The sequence below is a fragment of the Ovis canadensis genome, chromosome 5 (assembly GCF_042477335.2).
Source record: "Ovis canadensis isolate MfBH-ARS-UI-01 breed Bighorn chromosome 5, ARS-UI_OviCan_v2, whole genome shotgun sequence".
NCBI classification, from domain to species: domain Eukaryota; kingdom Metazoa; phylum Chordata; class Mammalia; order Artiodactyla; family Bovidae; genus Ovis; species Ovis canadensis.
In genome coordinates this window covers 34,504,842-34,508,410 of record NC_091249.1, presented here as the reverse complement: position 1 = coordinate 34,508,410, position 3,569 = coordinate 34,504,842, and positions in this window count along the sequence as shown.

The following is a 3,569-nucleotide window of genomic DNA, read 5'->3' as shown; positions in this document are numbered from 1 at the left end:
AGAGATAAGAAAGCCTTCCTCAGTGATCAGAGCAAAGAAACAGAGGAAAATAATAGAATGGGAAAGACTAGAGATCTCTTCAAGAAAATTAGAGATCCCAAGGGAACATTTCATGCAAAGATGGGCTCAATAAAGGACAGAAATGCTATGGACCTAACAGAAGCAGAAGATATTAAGAAGAGGTGGCAAGAATACACAGAAGAACTGTGCAAAAAAGATCTTCACAACCCAGGTAATCACAATAGTATGATGACTCACCTAGAGCCAGACATCCTGGAATGTGAAGCCAAGTGAGCCTTAGAAAGCATCACTATGAACAAAGCTAGTGGAGGTGATGGAATTGCAGTTGAGCTATTTCAAATCCTGAAAGATAATGCTGTGAAAGTGCTGCATTCAATATGCCAGCAAATTTGGAAAAGTCAGCAGTGACCACAGGACTGGAAAAGGTCAGTTTTCATTCCAATCCCAAATAAAGCCAATGCCAAAGAATGCTCAGACTATTGCACAATTGCTGGTCAAGAAGCAACAGTTAGAACTGGATTTTATATCCTGCCAGTTTACTATATTCATTGATTAGCTCTAGTAATTTTCTGGTGGAGTCTTTAGGGTTTTCCATGTAGAGGATCATGTCATCTGCAAACAGTGAGAGTTTTACTTCTTCTTTTCCAATTTGGATTCCTTTTATTTCTTTTTCTGCTCTGATTGCTGTGGCCAAAACTTCCAGAACTATGTTGAATAGTAGTGGTGAAAGTGGGCACCCTTGTCTTGTTCCTGACTTTAGGGGGAATGCTTTCAATTTTTCACCATTGAGGATAATGTTTGCTGTGGGTTTGTCATGTATAGCTTTTATTATGTTGAGGTATGTTCCTTCTATTCCTGCTTTCTGGAGAGTTTTTTATCATAAATGGATGTTGAATTTTGTCAAAGGCCTTCTCTGCATCTATTGAGATAATCATATGGTTTTTATTTTTCAATTTGTTAATGTGGTGAATTACATTGATTGATTTGCAGATATTGAAGAATCCTTGCATCCCTGGGATAAAGCCCACTTGGTCATGGTGTATGATCTATTTAATGTGTTGTTGGATTCTGATTGCTAGAATTTTGTTGAGGATTTTTGCATCTATGTTCATCAGTGATATTGGCCTGTAGTTTTCTTTTTTTGTGACATCTTTGTCAGGTTTTGGTATTAGGGTGATGGTGGCCTCATAGAATGAGTTTGGAAGTTTGCCTTCCTCTGCAATTTTCTGGAAGAGTTTGAGTAGGATAGGTGTTAGCTCTTCTCTAAATTTTTGGTAGAATTCAGTTGTGAAGCCGTCTGGACCTGGGCTTCTGTTTGCTGGAAGATTTCTGATTACAGTTTCGATTTCCGTGCTTGTGATGGGTCTGTTAAGATTTTCTATTTCTTCCTGGTTCAGTTTTGGAAAATTGTACTTTTCTAAGAATTTGTCCATTTCTTCCACGTTGTCCATTTTATTGGCATACAACTGCTGATAGTAGTCTCTTATGATCCTTTGTATTTCTGTGTTGTCTGTTGTGATCTCTCCACTTTCATTTCTAATTTTATTGATTTGATTTTTCTCTCTTTGCTTCTTGATGAGTCTGTCTAATGGTTTGTCAATTTTATTTATCCTTTCAAAGAACCAGCTTTTGGCATTATTGATTTTTGCTATGGTCTCTTTGGTTTCTTTTGCATTTATTTCTGCCCTATTTCCTTCTACTAACTCTGGGGTTCTCCAATTCTTCCTTTTCTAGTTGCTTTAGTTGTAGAGTTAGGTTATTTATTTGACTTTTTTCTTGTTTCTTGAGGTATGCCTATATTGCTATGAACTTTCCTCTTAGCACTGCTTTTATAGTGTCCCACAGGTTTTGGGTTGTTGTGTTTTCATTTTCATTAGTTTCTATGCATATTTTGATTTCTTCTGTGATTTGCTGGTTATTCAGAAGTGTGTTGTTCAACCTCCATATGTTGGAATTTTTAATAGTTTTTCTCCTGTAATTGAGATCTAATCTTAATGCATTATGGTCAGAAAGTATTACTCAGCCGTTAAAAAGAATTCATTTGAATCAGTTCTGATGAGATGGATGAAACTGGAGCCGATTATACAGAGTGAAGTAAGCCAGAAAGAAAAACACCAATACAGTATACTAACACATATATATGGAATTTAGAAAGATGGCAATGACGACCCTGTATGCAAGACAGGAAAAAAGACACAGATGTGTATAACGGACTTTTGGACTCAGAGGGAGAGGGAGAGGGAGAGGGTGGGATGATTTGGGAGAATGGCATTCTAACATGTATACTATCATGTAAGAATCGAATCGCCAGTCAATGTCTGACGCAGGATACAGCATGCTTGGGGCTGGTGCATGGGGATGACCCAGAGAGATGTTATGGGGAGGGAGGTGGGAGGGGGGTTCATGTTTGGGAACACATGTAAGAATTAAAGATTTTAAAATTAAAAAAAAGAAAAAAGAAACAGAGAGAGCCATAGTTACCACAAAAAGAAAGCAGTACTCAATTCCCTATTCAATAAAAAAGGTTCAAATTCCACAGACAAAAAAAAAAAAAAAAAAAGAACTGGACATGGAACAACAGACTGGTTCCAAATAGGAAAAGGAGTACATCAAAGCTGTATATTGTCACCTTTCTTATTTAACTTATATACAGAATACATCATGAGAAATGTTGGGTTGGATGAAGCACAAGCTGGAATCAAGATTACTGGGAGAAATATCAATAACCTCAGATATGAAGATGACACCACCTTTATGGCAGAAAGTGAAGAAGAACTAAAGAGCCTCTTGATAAAGTGAAAGAGGAGAGTGAAAAAGTTGGCTTAAAGCTCAACATTCAGAAACTAAGATTATGGCATCTGGTCCCATCAATTCATAGCAAATAGATGGGGAAACGGTGGCACAGTGGCTGACTTTATTTTTGGGGGCTCCCAAATCACTGCAGATGGTGGCTGCAGCCATGAAATTAAAAGACGCTTGCTCCTTGGAAGGAAAGTTATGACCAACCTAGACAGCATATTAAAAAGCAGAGACATTACTTTGCCAACAAAGGTCCGTCTAGTCAAGGCTATGGTTTTTCCAGTAGTCATGTATGGAAGTGAGAGTTGGACGGTGAAGAAAGCTGAGCACCGAAGAATTGATGCTTTTGAACTGTGGTGCTGGAGAACACTCTTGAGAGTTCCTTGGATTGCAAGGAGATCCAACCAGTCCATCCTAAAGGAGATCAGCCCTGAATATTCATTGGAAGGACTGATGTTGAAGCTGAAACTCCAACACTTTGGCCACCTGATGCGAAGAGCTGACTCACCAGAAAAGACCCTGATGCTGGGAAAGATTGAGGGTAGGAGGAGAAAGGGATGACAGAGGATGAGATGGTTGGATGGCATCACCAACTCAATGGATGTGAGTTTGGGTAAACTCTGGGAGTTGGTGATGGACAGGGAGGCCTGGCATGTTGCAGTTCATGGGGTTGCAAAGAATCAGACATGACTGTGCAACTGAACTAAACTAATGAGAATGATGTCTCACCAAATGGAGACTGCTATTAA